The sequence below is a fragment of the Pezoporus wallicus genome, unplaced genomic scaffold (assembly GCF_028554395.1).
Source record: "Pezoporus wallicus isolate ANWC-B61680 ecotype Strahan unplaced genomic scaffold, APGP_CSIRO_Pwel_v1 contig_4722, whole genome shotgun sequence".
Classification (NCBI taxonomy): Eukaryota; Metazoa; Chordata; class Aves; order Psittaciformes; family Psittacidae; genus Pezoporus; species Pezoporus wallicus.
The window spans coordinates 266611-284790 of NW_026641840.1; positions in this window are offsets into that span (position 1 = coordinate 266611).

The following is an 18180-nucleotide window of genomic DNA, read 5'->3' on the forward strand; positions in this document are numbered from 1 at the left end:
GAAAACATCCAGAAGAAGCCCTAAAGAACTTTTCATGCTGCCAGGTTGCTGATGGATTCTGCATGGATTCTCTTTTCTCATATTGGCCACACAAGCAAGGCAGAACACAAAAAGGTGATGGGTGGACAGTGACCACTGTGCTTTTCTGAGAAGGTGAACATCATAGAAACGGCATGGGAGTTAGAAGTAGCATGATCAGGCTGTACCTAAGACATAAGCGTGTATTTAGAATATCTAATGGTGAAGGTGGGAGGTCTTGAAAGAGATAGCTGTGGTTTGACATGGAACTGAGGAGCTGGATAAGCTGGGCTCTCCTTCTGTGGGATCTGGATGAGGCACATGCCCACCCTGGCTTTCCCTTATCTGTAAATTTGCAACAGTGATATTTACTCTTAAGGTAACCAGAGCACTACCCAGTATGCTGACCTGGAGTTGAAGAAGCAGAGAAGAACTACTGTGTGTGGTTGTTATCTGTCTTCATTCATCAGATGACTGATGGAAGCAGTGATGGAAGCATGGAAATGGGAGATTCCCGTGTCTCTCAAACTGATCCCACATCTCTTGATGTGGGGTCTTGCAGACCTGTTGGACAGAGAGGTTCTAGGGAAGCGAACAAAGCCTGGGTAACAAGAAGAGCAAAGCATGAAACAAGTGAATGGACATTGTATAGCAAACTCACCAACCTAAATGTATTCTCTCTTGCCCCTTCCCATACGGATGGAGCAACAACACCCCTGTACCAGAGGCACCATGCAAACCCTTCTACTGCTTTACACCTACAGACCTCCTCCTGAGCTGGAGAAACAGAGGATTTGAGGGCAAAATTGAAGCCTGGCTAAAGGCTCTGCCGTGCTGCCCTGGCAAGGGTGAGCCAGCTTTGTGCCAGTGGCTGCAGGAAGCTAAGAGGGTGTGATCCTGCATCCGTTGCTCTGCAAAGCATTGTGGCCAAGCACTGCAGTGACCTGCCTGTTTGCTGGAGCGGGCTGTGAGCCACCAGATGGGGAGAGCTGATCCCAAGGGTCTTGATATTTCTTTGAGACTAGTCATAAGGCACGTCCCACCTTATTATCTCTTTGCTAATGCATGAGGCAGGGCTCGAGTGTACACTGCATGCAAGGTGGATGCTAAGAGCGACCAGGAGTCAGGTTCAGAACAAGAATCTGCACTTTGTTTGCATAAAGTAAAAGCAAATAGTCACTGATGTTATCCCTTTTCCAGGCAAATAGTGAGCTGCTTGTGTGTCTCGCCCTCAGAGCCCTGCACTAGTTTAGGCAAGGAGTGAAAGTTATAACAGACACCATCTTTTCCCAAAGAATTGACCATATCTTCTCCAGTAGTGCTGCAGACCCAGTTTTAAGTCCATAAGGGATTCATATTTTAAAACAACTCAAGCACTAAGCATGTATTCATACTATTCTGCTTTCAGAAAAAAAACAAGGAATACTTGCCAGTGATTTATTGAGGCAGTTCAAGGGTAGGGACATGGTTTGGTGACAACAGCATGACATTCCTGCTCTCCAGATGGACTTGCAGTGTAATATTTGAGCCCAGATTTGTAAGTCTGATCCCAGAACTTGAGCTTAGCTGCTTTAAAGTGTATGTGGATGTAACCAGGCCAGACACAAATTCCTTTTGGTGAACCTGGTTTCCTTCCTGAAGCATTAACTGAAAACCATTTCTTCTTCACAGCTGGACCTGAATGAGGTGGAATGTGAGAACCTGATCTAAGGCCCCTCTTGGAACACATGACACGGCCAACAGCTCTTAAGCACTTGCACAGTTTTCAGTGCATCTTCAAGGCAGTCAGCCTATGAGATATGCTGGTTAGAAATAAAGTCAGTAAGCAGAGTCAAATAGGAAATAGATTTAAAAGCAAGCAAGGACATCTGCTGCTTGGAGCATCAGTCAGTCTCTAGAGTTGGATCATTCATTTTCAATACCCTTCCCTGGAGGACCTTGGGGGTACCCTACGTGGAGGTGTGTCCGTAAAGGGTCATCCACAGCAGGCTGAGGACAGGAATATGTTCCAGGAATTTAGGAGGGATTTCTGATTTTGCTGATGATGCAAGGAAATGAGGTCTCCCATTTTTTATAGGTATTTGCCAAAAATATCTACCTAAATGTAAATGATTTCCATAAAAACAGAGAAACAGTGTTATAGAATCATGGAATAGTTAGGGTTGGAAAGGACCTTCAGATCATCTAATTCTAACCCTCCTGGCTTGGGCAGGGACATATGTTCAGTGATTATCAGCTGGTAGTCTGCATTAAATAATAGAACAACCAGAGTGTCAAAGAAGTGCTCAGAAAATGCAGTCACTTGAAATAAAACCCCTGGTATCGGTTGAACCAAAATGAAATGTTTTCTTTTTCCCTTCACAGAGCATTTCTTTGCTGTGAGGGTGCTGAGGCACTGGGATAGGTTGCCCAAGGAAGTGGTAAATGCTCCATCCCTGGTGGTGTTCAAGGCCAGGTTGGATAGAGCCTTGGGTGACATGGTCTAGGATGAGGTGTCCAGGGGCTGGAACTGGATGATCTTAAGGTCCTTTCCAACCATAACTATGCTATGATTTTATGAAATCAAAGAGCAAGCAAAAATCATGTCAGGTTTAGTCTCCACTTTGGTTTTGCCTTAAAATTAAACCCTTCATTTTAGAATGAGGTGGCTTTTTTTTTTTTTTTGCTTATCTCTGCAAACTTTTAAGAAAGGTCAACTGAAATCACAGCCAGTTTCACAATTTAACACTCCCTACTTTCAGTTTGGAAAGGAATAAAAAAAAAATCATATTTTTAAACATCTCCAACCTTTAAATGTATTTATTTTCAAATTCTTCTTTATTTTCTCTTTGAGAGTCCTTCTCTGAGTAGTTCACAGGCAGGTCTGTGGTACCCTCCAGTAGTACCCTCACCAGCACAACTCATTTGGAGGATGTCTCCTACACTTATATTGGACCATGTAGATCTACCAGCTTTCAGATAAACCTGTGAGACTCGCACATTTTTGACCCCTATTTTCATATGCAGTAGCTTAGGCAGCTGCAGAAAGGGAACCTGTCAGTACTCAAAGCCCAGACTCCCGGAATCATGCCAATGAGCTGACATAGCCTTTCCAAAAGAGAAAAAAAAGACAAAAAAGACACATTTTTGGGCACTGTGGTAGCAGAGAAAAAAAGGACATGGAAAAAGGACAATTATATCTCCACTCCTGGATGAACCACAAAGTACTCCCTTTGGAAGTAAACTGTGTGGTTCAGTTGATCCACTGGAGTGAAGGAATGCCATCCAGAGGGACCTCGACACTCTTGTGAGGTGGGCTGATGCCAACCTCATGGAGTTTAACCATGCCAAGTGCAAGGTCCTACACCTGGGTCGGAGCAATCTCCAGGCACAGCTACAGGTTGGGCAGAGAAGAGATTCAGAGCAGCCCAAGGAGAAGGACTTGGGGGTGCTGGTCCATCAGAAAATGAACATGAGCCGGCTTCAGTGTGCGCTCGCAGCCCAGAAAGCAACCGTATCCTGGCCTGCATCCAAAGGAGCGTGACCAGCAGGTCGAAGGAGGTGATCCTGCTCCTCTGCTCTGCTCTCGTGAGACCTCACCTGGAGCATTGTGTGCAGTTCTGGTGTCCTCAACATAAAAAGGACATGGAACTGTTGGAACAAGTCCAGAGCAGGCCACGAGGATGATCAGGGTCTGGAGCACCTCCTGTATGAAGATAGGCTGAGAAAGTTGGGGCTGTTCAGCCTGGAGAAGAGAAGGCTGCGTGGAGACCTCATAGCAGCCTTCCAATATCTGAAGGGGGCCTATAGGGATGCTGGGGAGGGACTCTTCATTAGGGACTGTAGTGATAGGACATGGGGTAAGGGGTTAAAACTGAAGCAGGGGAAGTTTAGATTGGATATAAGGAAGAAGTTGTTTACTGTAAGGGTGTTGAGGCACTGGCATGGGTTGCCCAGGGAGGTTGTGAATGTTCCTGTTCCTGGTGGTGTTCGAGGCCAGGTTGGACTGAGCCTTGGGTGATACGGTTTAGTGTGAGGTGTCCCAATGACAGGGGGTTGGAACTTGATGATCTTAAGGCCCTTTCCAATCCTAACTGTTCTATGATTGTATAAAAAAGACTAATCTAGCATATCAAATGGGCTTTTTTTTTTTCTGAGGGGGTGATGGGGAAGTGACCAGCTGAGTTATGCTGACCTTTATGTCCAGTCCTACTGCAGTGAGAAGCCAAGAGAGCAAGAGGAGGTGGAGGGATGGCTTCCCAGGGGCTGCATCATTCCACTGCAAAGCAGAAGCAAACCCAGGATGGGGAACACACCTCAGAAGTGTGACCTGGCTCAGGGAAGTTCCCAAGGAGGTATGTTCAGTCGATAAGGCTTACTCACCCTGTGCATATCTGAGCAGAGCACTATGTGGACTCATTTCTTTTGTGCTGTCAGCCCTAGCTGTGAGGAATGTGATCCTCCTCTCTCTTTCTTTTTTATCAGCACTGTAGATTTGCAACTGTCTTGGATTTGCCTTCATAATCATGACGCAAACCCATCAGATCTGTGGAGTGAATTATTGCTTTAATTGGGACACTCTGCTCGGCTCTCCTTCCACACGCTGATTCTGTAGTGATGTCTGTCTGTGTTGACAGTGTCCTTCACAGTGTTATTCCAACCCATCTCAACTACTCATTTGATGGCTGAGACAGCTTGGAAACAGCCAAAGAGAAATCTTCAAAATTCAGCAGCATAAATGGATGTGTAAATAGCTGTGGGACAGTGATGAAGGAATAGCTGGGACCTAGCTCTCTGCTAAGAGAAGCCAGCTGTTATGTGTATACCATTTGCTGCTCATCTAGCCCAGCTTTGTCTATCACACAATCTTTGGTGACCCTGGCATGGTGACCATCTTGGCATGGCCAAAGAAGGGCTCTGCAAGGCAGCTGTGTGGGTTCGAGATGGGTCACATTGTGCACACATCTTATCTTCAGAGCAGCACCAATATGGACTTGCTGGCAGGAGTTTGGCCCCTGTGGGCAATAGTTTTCTGAACATTGACCCTCTTTCTTTCTTTCACCAAGGGACACCAGAGATTTTCAGGATAGATCCACTATGAAGACTTCTATTAATTCTATACATTATATCTTCTTAGGTTAAGTGCTTTGCAAATACATTATTCAGTCACCTTAGACACAAATAGATATCTGACTTCTTGCAGTGGGAATCTCACAGATGCAGGCACCAGGGAGGAATGGAAAGGAGATGGAGAAATTACCTTCATGCTAAGGAGCTGAGTCATTCTGGGACTGAGTTTGCTTATCAGGGGGAACTGGTACATGGTGGAACATTGTTTAAACGTAGAATCCCATCTGTGTCAATGAAGCAGGAGAACGCAAATGATGAGGAGTAGAGGGAAGGGAGGGAGACTGGCATGTGAGAAGACAGATTTCAATTTGAATTCAGACCACGAAGGGAGAGAGCTGAATTTAAGGCACCAGCACTGGGGCTGGGGGAAAAGAAGGAACTCAGCACTGCAGAAAGAGAAACAGAGCGAAACTGTACTTATGTTCTTGTTAGTATTGATCCGTATTAGTAATGGAGCCCAGGAGCTCCAGACATGGTTCTCTGAGCAAGCATAGGTCAGACCTAACCCTCCTTCCAACCCTGTGCAGATACAGAACCAGATTCTGCTTTAGGGTACATGCCAATTCAGGACCAAGGACTGAGTTACACCAAAGTAAGGATTTGGCCCTGCAAAAAATGACAAGCAGGATGAACTACAGCAATGATCCTTCCTCCACTCTTCCAGCTCAGCTTTCCAAGCAGCACATAGTATGTATGTTGGGTTTTAATCCTGAAGCATGGGTTAAATGGTAACTGATGGATAAGACTCTTTGACCTGCAGCAGTGATGAAGAGGTTACTCTTCTTCTTGCCTCCTACTTAGCAGTGTCAGGGCTGGGTTGCCGGTTGATAGGGCCCTCTACAAAGACAGCTCTGCTAACTCCCCGACATCTGTGGGAAAGGTTAGCATTTACTAAGCGTGTAGCCTTGTACAACATGTTGAGAAAAACAGCTTGAGCTCCAAAACAAGCAGCTGATATCATCATCAGGTATTCCTTAACTCTGTTCCAATGATGGTGATATTACACAGAAAAGCTGCCCTTAGAAGTGAGTGTGTCTGATTAAAACTGCTCCAGGACAAGGTCATAGAGGCAGCTGCTTTCTCCACTGTCACAAAGATATATAAGACTATTTGTATGTAAATAACGAAGGTACATGGTGCTTTCTTTGCATCAGTATTTGCTGGCAAGTTCTTCTCTCAGATTTCCCAGATATACCTGCCTCATAGGAGGGGAAGAGAGATACTACCCAGAGCAGAGGAGGATTAAGTTAGGAACTATAATGGTAAGCTAAGCATGTAAAAGTCCATGAGAGAACATGTTCAAGGGGGATGAGGGAGTTGGCCAATGAAATTGTGATTTTTTTTTTTGACAAATGGCTGTAGCAAATCCAGGAGTTTCCTGATGGAAAAAGGCAACCATCACACAGCTTTAAAGGGGCAAATAAAAGGGCCCAAGGAACTTAAATCTGGACAGCTTTTCTTCAGTCATTGAGAAAATAATGAAACAAGCCCCAAAGCAAGCCAGTTCCTTGCAGGTGAAGGACAAGAAGTTGACTGGGAACATTCAGCATGATTTGTTGAGAACAGATTGTATTTGGACAACTTCTTTGACTTCTGTGATGAGCTGATTTGCTCTAGAGACAGGCAAGAGCAGCTCATGTCCTGTACCTCTGCTTAAGCAAGACATTTGATACGGCCTCAGTGTCTTTATATGCAAATTGGAGAGGTGTGGACTGCATGGGTAGGCTATGAGACTTATGCAGAAGATGGAGATAGACTTTGTTAAGAGAAGAAACTCCTCAAAGGTGAACAGTGGCAAGAGACAAGCAAAAAGTTACAGAAAAGGAAATTTTGTCTGGATTTAATGTGCAATTCTTCACCATGGGCATCACTGATGATTTTAACAGCTGCAGAATCTCCTTCTTAAGAGGTGTTCGAAGTCTCACTAGGTGAGATCTTGCATAGTTGAATCTAACTTTGAGGTTAACCCTGCTTTCAGCAGAAACATGGACCATGGGCCTTCAGAGCCTAGTCTTTCCAGGCTATGATTGAATGATGGTCCATGGATATGTCTCAATGTACCCTTATCAATGACTGTCAGAGTCCAGTGAGCTTTCTGCTCCCTACCAGAGGTATAAAAATAGTTAAAAAAAGCTATGCAAAGAATGACATGATATAGGAGAAATCACAGGATTTTATTTCCTTGCTCCTGAAGACTGAATTCCAGCAGCTTCTAAAGGCAACCTGCCCTGTACTGTGATAGTGAACATAAGGTACATAAGCTCAAACAAATACTTGCAAGAAAGGAGAAGATGAAAGAACCTACTAATAAAATTTTATGTCCAAAAGGGGTTTAAGTTAGTTAAAAGGGGGAAGCTTTCAAAAAGAATCCCTAAGTAATGGCAAAAGGTGCAAAATATCTACAGATGGCACAGCAAATACTTTGAAGGCAACAAACTGCAAACTCAAAAGCTAAACATACAGTGTGTACTAAAAGGATTTTGAAAAGGACTAGTCCTAGATAAATAAGTTGTCAGTAAAAGACTATAAGTGATTGAAGTAAAAAGACAATCCTTAGAAATATTTAAATAAGAATGAGGAACAGAAAAGAACTTAATGTCTGGAAGTTTAACATAAAACGTAAATGAAGCATGCCACAAAGATTTTGAGAACCATTTTACTAAAGGAATGAAATAGTAATAAAACCTTTCTCAGAGTTATTGGTGAAGAATCTGACAGGGACATTGTGGGATTTAGACATAATTGGTGTAAAAGAGATGTGCAAGGAAGACATGGCCACTAACTATAGCAGAAGGACTTGATGAATTCTTCCAAACATTCTTAAACTACAAAGTAGTTTAAGGCTTCTCCTCTTAAACTACAAAGTAGTTTAAGATGGTTCCCACATCAGCATTTATCTTGAGGAGGAAGAGGGAGTGGGTCAATCAAAGGAATGACTCCTAACAGAAGGGTTAATAAATTAATGAATTAAATTCAATGAAAAGAAAGGAAATGTGATTCAAGAGTTCCAAGGGAATGGAGACACTAAACTATTTTATTATTAATACTGGTATGGAACCTCATTTCAATCAGACTTAGCTGCAGGGGAATATAAAGTAACAATTGTGTTGTGAATTTTTGAGAAAGGCATCATGAAGGAATTGAGAAACTGTGGTTCAGTAACACCGACACTGTATTAAACTCACTGGTAGGGTCTGTAAGAAGGAACAGCATTCATGGTCTCAGGGCTTAATGCAACATACTGAGGAAAAGAGAGACTTACAGAGAAATTCTTCTCCGTGAATCATAGAACCATAGAACCCCAGACAGGTTTGTGTTGGAATTGACCTCAAAGCTCATCCAATTCCAACCCCTTCCATGGGCAGGGGCACCTTCCACTAGAGCAGCTTGCTCCAAGCCCCTGTGTCCAACCTGGCCTTGAACACTGCCAGGGATGGAGAATCAAACTGTTTTGAATGACTTTGTGGACGTGCAATAGAATGATCCAGCCGGTGTAGTGGAGATGGAAAAGTTCTCAGCAAGGTCTTTCAACAGAGGTTTACAAAGAATGACATTGTTGTGGGATGGATTACTCTTGTGGGTTATTGATTGCTTAAAAGGTAAGAAACAATTGCCTGGTTTTGATAATGGAAAGCACTGCCAGGAGGGTCCTGCAGGGTTTTCCACTGGGAGCTGTGTACTTGAACACACTTGTAAATGATTTGGAGGAGATGACGATAAAGGAGTGATAAAATTTGCTGATAACAAAGAATTATTCATGGTAATTGAAACTAATCCATCAGGAGCTGTAGGAGCATCTCAAATTCTTGAGACACCAGGCAACAGAGACAGGTGGAACTGAGTGCTAGTAAATACAAAGTAATGCAAATGTGGGGAATGCAGCCCTAAATGTTTGTACACAGTGTTGGTCTCTAGAGTAACTATTTCCACTCAGAAAAAATCAGAGCTCGGGGAAACTGAATGTTAGGAATTACTGGAAGGGAATAATGAACAAAACAGAAAGTAACAGCATGCAGCTGCTTAAATCTTCAGTGTATCCATGTCTTTTGTATAGCATCATTCTAGCTTCTTTTCTAAAACCACATTTAAAAACTATGAACAGTGGGTGAAGAACAGAGAAGGTGAGTAGGAAACAGTTACTCATAACATTCCTAACACAGGAATTAGGAAGCACCAAGTAAAAATGAACAGGACTCAGACTGGAAGACAGATGAAAGGAAATACTTCATCACACATGCCCGTATTAATGCAATTCCTTCTCTCTGAGTCACTAGGGTGGGATTCATCTGACCTAGCTTCAGGAGTGGATTCACCCCACTTGAACTGGACATCTTTTGTGCTAGAGGCCACTTCTCAGCTGGGGACTGAGGCTCCAGTTATAGTCAACTTATAGTCAAGAGTGGTAGGCAAGTGACTCACCTCACCAACTACAGACATTTATGTTAGTAGAGGATGCATCATACCTCCTTGTCCACTGACTGTATTGGCCAGCTCCCTTGTCTGTACATAGAGCCATGGAATCAGAATGATTTGGACTGGAAGGAACCTTTAAACAATGCTCAGTTACAACCCCTGCCACGGGCAGGGACACCTTCCACTAGAGCAGCTTGCTCCAAGCCCCTGTGTCCAACCTGGCCTTGAACACTGCCAGGGACAGGGCAGCCACAGCTTCTCGGGGCACCCTGTGCCAGCGCCTCAGCTCCATCACAGGGAAGAACTTCTGGCTTATATCTATTCTAAATCTATGCTCTTTCAGTTTTATATTGTTGTCATTTGTCCTGTCACCGTGGGCCTTGGAAAAAGTCTTTCTCCATCTTTCTTATAATCCCCCTTTATGCATTGAAAGGCTTCTCCTCTCCGGGCTGACCCAGCCCAGCTCTCTCAGCCTGGCTCCAGAGCAGAGCTGCTCCAGCCCTCACAGCATCTCTGTGGCCTCCTCTAGACTCACTCCAACACATCACGTCATTCTTATGTTGGGAGACCCAGAACTGGAGGCAGTATTCCAAGTGGGATCTCACAAGAGTGGAGTAGAGGGGGAGAGTCCCTCGATCTGCTGCTCATACTATGGGGATGCAGCCCAGCACGCAGGGGGGTTCTGGGTTGCAAACACACACTGACAACTCATGTCCAATTTTTCTCCACCAGTATCCCCAAGTCCTTTTCTACAAGGCACAAAAGGATCCTTTTCTGGCTAGTTCAGCTGTAGGCTCACTGCGGACATCAGCCTTTACACAGCTGAACACCAGGAAGCATCATGCTGGCACAGCAGCTGAGTGGGTTTGTCTGCAAACAGAGCTCAAAACGCTTGGGATATGTTTTCCAACAGGAGGATAAAAGGCAAGCAGAAGTCCCACTCCCCAGTGACGACCGCGATGACAGGCATGCCCAACAGCCCCAGGCTGCTAGTGAAAAAAACAAAGCTTAAAAAATGCTACTTCTATTCTTCTCCCCCTTTTTTTTTCAGCAGGTTGACCTTAAAGGGCAACTTGCTCCACTCTGTCTGGTTTACAGGCAGATAAGAGCCACATCCTGACTCTGGGTGGATGAAGGGGAAGATAAGTTGCTTTCATGGATGTGTCTGGGAAGGGGATAAATTATCTCCTTTATGGGCTCTTTGTTGCTCCTTGCCCAATTCAGGGCTGTATCTCTGGCAGAGCAAACGTGTACTTGCAACAGAGTGAAGCGCTGTACATCACATCAGGCCATTGCTCTTCTGACTGGACTGTACACTCTGTGCTCATGGTAAATGTCAAGAGAAAATGGATCAGGATGGGAAACACAGAGAAAGAGGGTCAGTGATTTTCTGCTGCTTTTGATACTGGTAGTAGAAGGGGAGGTGAATAATTATGTTTTTAGAACAGAAGCATCAATGAGATAAGGAAACCTGGTACTCATGCAAACAAGTGTTTTCCCTACAAACCATACCTACCTATTTTTGTCACGTGCCAGTCCTTCCCTTCCTCCAGCTTTTGATTCTATCAGGCAGGGTAGGCAAGAGAATAAAGCGACAGGCTGCCAGGAAACCTGGATTCATGTCCTTCCTCTACCAGTGATCTACTGTCAACACCTGCATGCGTTACTGCTTTCTTTTCAATACTTCTTCTGTCCTCTCAAATATGAACAGCATTTTTCTAAGTCTCTAAAGCTTTCTGGGAGCAAGCCTCACTTTTATTATGCTTTCATATACAATGGGAACATGCTCTCTCTGGGGCTACTACACACTCCAGCCTTATGAATAGTATTAGTTAGACAAGAAATGCACAGTGAAGTAGCAAAGCCCAGTTCAAATGGCTCCCAGAGCTTCCTTACTCAGACTTGCTCAGCGTGGAACCTGAATCTTCTTTTCCCAGAGCCTTTCACCTCCATACATCTGCGTGATGCAGAAGATCATTAGTTTCTCTAAGTCGGAGCTCAGCAGTCTTTTATCAATGCAGCAGTGACAGAAGGCACACTCGCTTTCTACTCTTCACTGTCTCAATTTCTTCTATGCCCACGTACCCACAGTGCTGAAAGATTGCTGATCAAGATCAGCAGTAATGGTTTTGCATGTGCAGCTGTGCTGGCACTGGTTGTATCTCAAGTAGCCAAGCTCTCAGAAGTCTGTTGTGATGCCTTAACCCAGAGCATTCCCCTGTGCATATTAGTAATGGCATTAAGTGTGTATTTGTAATGTTATTAAGCCAGGAAGTGCAGGATGCAGTTAAAATTGAGAGTGCCTTTATAGGATCATAGAATCAAGAAGGTTGGAAAAGGCCTTTAAACTCACCAAGTCCAACCATTCCCGAGCGCTGCCAAGGTCACCACTAACCCATGGCACTGAGGGCCCTGCCTACACTGTGTGTGAACACTTGCAGGGATGATGACTCCAGCAGTGCTCTGGGCAGCCTGTTCCAATGCCTGAGCACCCTCTGGGGAAGGAATTGTTCCTCAGCTCCATCTAAACCTCCCTTGGTGCAGCTTGAGGCTGTAGGATAGACGGCACTAGGATATCTATATAAAGCAGTATAGCACTTGCTTCTAGTGCTCTATATCCTACTGGTCAGGTGTGGGTAGCACAGACAACTGCTCATCCCAGATGAACTTTCTCACTCAAAGGAATTTCCCAGATGTCTTGGGCTGACACGTACACGCAGGGTCTGAAGTCACTGAGGAGACATGGCTTAGAATCTATTAACCATCAGCTCAGCCCTCAGTAACTGCTTGTATGAGTGGTCTGAGCCAGCCCTGCCACAGTGCAGGCTGATGCACTTGGGCAATCCATATGTCTTGAGACCATAAATGTGGGTAGTTACATACTGCAGATCAGATGATGGGTTAATGAAAAAGGTTTTACTCATTTTTAACATCAGAGCTCGCAACAGTGACCCTGCCCTTCCTAGTATTTTTTTTTTGGAAATGACTTCCTCCAAGAATAAAGCATTCCTGAACACAGGTCCTCCCAGCAGCCCTGGGAAGGATGTGTCCCTGTTAAAGCAGAAGATGATTCACCCTAGTGAGGGCTCTTTGCCCTCTACATAGGTCTTTCTTAGCCTGAAGAGTGCTTTTAACCAGCTCCTGACAAAGACATTTGCTGAGAGTGAGACCTATTTATACCAATGGGTTTGTGGCTTTACCCTCCATCTAGTCTGCTGAACAGGCACGTTAATAACAAGTGGGATATTCATTTTGTTTTAATAGAAAATATTTAAAAATGAAGAAATATTCTGCCTTGTTCTCCCTGATTGGTATCTTCAAGGGTTGCATTAGAAGAAACTTGCAAGTTCTTCTTAGGAGGCAAATGAGCTTTTAGTCTTGGCAGTTTAATGGTAAGGGGTTTGCTTTTACTAACTTCACATTCCTCCATCTGATCTGCTTATCTCTGAGGCCTTGATATTTAAAGGAGAGGAACAATCACTTTCAGGGATGTTTGCCCATACGGGTTTGGCTATCTGTCATAGTATGAGATGAATTGCATTCTGGAGTTGCCCATTTTACCCTGTGCAGGGGGCCTAAATGATTGCGTTATTGTCCAGGTAAGAAACCATTTTAGCTTATAAACAGCTTTAGGAACAGTATCAGGAGAAACAGATCTGTGAGGTACGAGACAGTCTGGTCTTGTCTTGAGCTTTGGTAGGAGTCAGCTCACAGAATCACACAGTAAAGGTTGAGAGGGACCTCATGGAGTCTCTCTGTTTCTTATGGCATCATTAACTCTAGAAGTGGCTTTGAAAACAGAAGCATTGCCAATAGATTGAGCTTCCTGGAAAAGTGACATCATGAATTGGTGTCTTAAATACAAAGGCAGCAAAGACTGGCATACAAAGTCACCTCTTTATTTGAAGGTGATCTTGATGGTTACTAATGGCTGGCAGGAGAAACACACCACCAGGAGCTTTAGAAGAAAGGGCAACACATCACCTAGTAAGAATACGAAGTGGAGGTCTACTGGCGTGTTTTATTTGTGCTTTCTGTAGCATTAGTAGGGAATTAAAATCCTTATATCCCTGAAAGAGTTCGAGAAGCTTCTATGATCTTTCTGGATATCTCCAGGGTCTACTGGCTGGTTAACCTAGCACAGATACTTTTCAAGAGTAGATACTGATAGTTTTGCCTACATTTGGAAGAACAGACTTTGTCTACACAGCCATGAAAATAGGCTTAAACATGTGAACACCCATGGTCTCTTTGCTTTCCAACCACAACAGCTGGTTTTGGCCTGGTAGCAGTTCAGATTCAAATGTTCTTTTAGGAACAAAGTGGATGAGTCCCTCAGCTCAGTCCAGGGCTGGCCTACAAAGAGTATGCACACCCTAAGCAGAACGATGGGCTCATTACAGCAAGTGGTATTTAGGGATTTAGAAGCATATCTCTCCAACCCAAGAGTCATATTATCTGCTTGCAAGCCTGTTTTGCAGGGGTACCATCCTCCAGAAGGAGAAAAATGTGGCATCCTGGCAGTGACACCTGGGTCAGCACTGGGTTGTGAGCTGGGGCCGAAGTTGTTGAGATGTTCAGGCTGTGTTTGCTGTCCAGACAGCTGCCTGCTTGCCCCTGGATAAGACGCCAAGACAGGTTTAACTATCTTGCATTTGCAAGCATTGGTTCAGCTCGTATGTGTATGTTTGTGTGTGTTTATGTAGACCACTGAATGACCTTAAGGTTTTCTACAGCTTCAGAACTGCTGAGCTAAGCCCTTTCAGTGGCCTCAGTCCCTGGAATATCCATGCAGTTGCCAACGCAAATCAATGAAAATAGCCAAGTGGTGGAGCCAGATTTCTGCTCGAAATGGGGTTTTGCCACCGGGACTTGAGGCTGAAAAAGGCTGTAAGTATTGGATGTGTCATGCTGATGATAAAAGGTCTATCTTCAGAAAGAGCCATTTTCTCAGAGCCTGACTTCATTTCCTCCGGGTATTTGTTCTTTAACCAGTCTCCTTGATCAGAAATGCTCTGCCTGGGAGCTCTCAGGCGTCTTCTGATCTGCCTTGTACCACCGGAGGAGGAGCTGTGATCCATAAGATGGAGTTCGGTCTTTAAGCAGCAGGGATGGAATCCATGATTTCCTTTGAAAATGATGACTCTGCCTTTCAGTTGGCATTGGAAATGGACTCTCCCTGACTTCAAAAGACTCAGAGGATCTCTTATCAAATATGTTCAAAAGCTGTGAAAGGAAGACAGGGAAATGCCAGCCAATTTCCTGTTTTTGTAGTAACTTGTTTATGTTTCTCAAGTTCTACTTGGGAAAAGCAGTTGGCTTGAGTTAATATGCAATGCATTTGGGTTTTGCTGTTCATGCCTATGTGCACTTCATTTGATTCCCAGAGGTTGCCTCTGCCATGTTTTCTCAGAAAGGATCAAATCATTTATTTTGCCGTTATTCTGCATTATTGTGCTCATCTGATGCAAGTTCTTATTTCTCTCCTTGCTGCAAATAAAAGGAACCTTCCCCTCCTTCTATTTCCTATTTTGAAGCAAAGAACAGCACTGCCTCAAAACTGATGAGAAAACTGAGAATGATTGTGGTATAAGAGGGTAGGGTTTACCTGGAGGGGTGATGGAGAAAGGGAGCTGTGTATCTCAACTCATGACTGAGTTGCAAGGGAGGGGTTGCAGGAATATTGCCCCCTACATCCACTTACATCAGTCAGCCTTCAGTTCAAACTGGTCGGTTCTTTCTACTTGCAGGGCGGGGAGGATGTGTCTGCTAGTGGATGAGACTGTGCATCTTTCTTGCCTACATCTGCAGGTCAGAGGGAGAGTGGAGATGTTTATAACTTGGTGGTCCAATCCCTTTCTTGGTGCTACAACTCTTCTCTGTACGGGGTCACCGAGGATGGGCTAAAGATAAGCAGGAACAGGGTTTCCAGGGGAAGGAAGGAAGAAGCAGATATCCACAACCCTCTTGTCCTCTGTTAACAGCATACACTTCTTGTCAAGTTTTGGGGAAGCGGCTGTGGCACTGATACGTCCCTTCTGACCCAAGGACCAGCTGTATATGAGGAAAGACTGAGTAGTGGAAACTTTCCACTACTGCTGGATTAACTCAAGGTGGGTTACACAGGAAAAGAGAAAGGAAGCTGGTAGGTGTTGGTACAAAGCCCTTGATCACCTCATGGTGGAGAAGCAATCGTGTGAGTCTCCGCACAGCAAGACCTGCCAACCAGATAAAGCTGTCTAGACAATAAAAGATCTAAATAATAAGACAAGAAACTAGGCAAATGGGAATAATGAAGGAGTGAAGAGAGAGGAGGGAACAGGGAATAGAGAGGTGCTAGAAATACCTTTAACAGAGCAATGCTTTTCCAGCATCTATGAGTAGTCAAGGTTTATACGTCATGACGAGGGTGTAGAGGGCTTCTTTCTTCTGTTATCACTGCCCTTCTTCCATATTTTTAGTTCCCAAAGGGATAACTTTTCCAGCTTTTCACCATTTATCCTCATTCAGGTTGCTATGTATGAAGACTTCATTAATCACAACTGACCCAGAAATGTTGCTGTCTCTTAGCCTCTGACTTCCCTTTCTGGGCCAGCAAGCCTTGCAAATGGCACTGCAGTGGTATCAGGCCTTCAGATATCAGACCTTCAGAGTGCTACAATGAAGTGACATAGAAAGCAGTGTTTCCCACTCCTTATCACCTTCCCACGCCTTATCCCACAGTCTTTCCCAACAGTTTCATCATCCAGGATCAAGTGTCCATTGAAGCTGCCAGGGTGAGCTGCTTTTCTTTGGCTTTTGTGCTATCCTCCAATTCAGGGATGAAAAAGAGGACCCAGCTACAGACTTGAGGCTCAAAAAACCCACGTAGAAGTCCTCAGCCCAGTTTGATGGGCTAAAAAGTCTGAGGTTATGGGGAAGGGAATCCTCCAAGAACATTCCTTGGCGTTGGACAAGTGTACTGTCCTTGCCCCTCAAAAGGGCAAATGAACCATCCTTGTGAAGCCACACCACTGAAGACAGCATTGCTTCACCTGATTGCACACTGTGCTCCTGTTCGCACCAATTCTTTCTTCCACATGACCCAGGATATAACAGAAATAACCTCCCTAAACCTTTCAGTTAGAGAATTCAGACTTTTTGGTGAAAAACAGGTGTCTTCCCCCCCACCCCGTTTGGGGGTTTTGCAAAACAGGCAAATAAATGAAAAAATACAGGAAAAGCACTGTAACAAAGCACTTTTCCCCAACAAAACAAACAAACCAACACAAACTTGTTGAGAAAACATCCCCACATGTTCTAAGGAAAATTTCACTTGAAACACTGGCTCGTTTCTGACAAAATTTGAGGAAGAAGGAAAAAGAAATCACCTCTGAGTGATGCTGCCCAAAGCTCAAAGTACAAGAGGTTGAAACCCCATAGGAAACCTTCAGAGATAAAGGTCACCCAGACCCCCCATGAAGGGAGTGAGGTTTCAAGAAGGTTTTCACAGATTTCAAGGAGATTCTAAACCCCAGTGAAGTGAAGTCAAAGTTTTACTACTTGAAATGCTGACTGTGCTGATTTATGGGGCTCTGCAGTCTTGCAGGGATTTAGTCAATGTCTTTCTCCATCTGCTCCATAGCTTACACTGTCCTCCGCAGACTATACATGTCTTTATACTATACATTCCCGTGCAATTTCCAAACCCCAAACTTAAATTGCATTTCTTGGGATTGGTAATGAAGGAATCATCTAGTTTTCTTTAAAATAAAACCCCCTTTTTGCAGTGGATGAGCACAGGATCTGCTTATGGACACCTCGGGGACTGTGGACCAGCATTGGCTCGTACCAGCTCACCTTGTGGGAATGCATATGTAAGGGCTGGTTTGTTTGCTTTCCTTGCAGTCATTTCAAGGGCAGCTTTTTGATCTCCAGCAGAGCAGCAATGGCCTTCTGATACCTCAGAATGGGCAATGCTGCTTTGATATATCACTCTTTTAACACAGCAGCTTTCTGGCATGGTGAAGGACAAGCTCAGTAGGGTTGCATGGAGGAAAGCATGGGTGAGGGATAGATCCTGGGGCCCTGTGAGGTGCAGAGAAGCGCAGGACAGGGGCTGAGAGAAGGAATTACCAGCAAAATAGGAGAGAGTGATGCATCTTCTAAAGCACTTTAAAGGGTGACTTGCCTTAACTCATGGCCAGGGATGTTTTAGCTATCACTGAGCTGTGTAAGTGGACTTATAGCTATATTTAATCACCTGGGTGTATTAGCTCACAGCCATGCAGAAAGCACCCTAAATGGTGCTTATACTTGGAAAAACACTCTTGCAGGGCATATGGATGTCTTCACAAGATAGTTTGCAGCATCCTCTGACCCATGTCCTTTCTGCAGTGCACTGTCCTTTCTGCCAGGCTGCAACCACTTCTTGTTGAGGTCCTGGTTGCCCTTTTCCTTCACCTTTTTATTTATACCTCCAAGGACTCAGGAAATAACAGGATGTCCTTGTCAACCTCAGCCTTGGCAAGAGAACAAACCAGGGTGGGAGATCCCAGCGGCAACAGGGACAGTTTCTGTTCCCTTGTCCTTCCAGGACTCCACTTATAGAGCAATTTGGCAGCCTACCATCTCCTTGGACATATTCAGGAGCATCTGGGC